Raw genomic sequence first — 220 nt, forward strand, 5'->3', positions numbered from 1 at the left:
GTGGGTCACCTGATCACAGGTCAGTGTGGGTCACCTGATCACAGGTCAGTGTGGATCACCTGATCACAGGTCAGAGTGGATCACCTGATCACAGGTCAGTGTGGATCACCTGATCACAGGTCAGAGTGGATCACCTGATCACAGGTCAGTGTGGGTCACCTGATCACAGGTCAGTGTGGGTCAGCAGCAGGTCACAGACGTCAGATTGTTAAAGTTGATT

This window comes from Larimichthys crocea, unplaced genomic scaffold (assembly GCF_000972845.2).
Source record: "Larimichthys crocea isolate SSNF unplaced genomic scaffold, L_crocea_2.0 scaffold33, whole genome shotgun sequence".
Taxonomy (NCBI): domain Eukaryota; kingdom Metazoa; phylum Chordata; class Actinopteri; family Sciaenidae; genus Larimichthys; species Larimichthys crocea.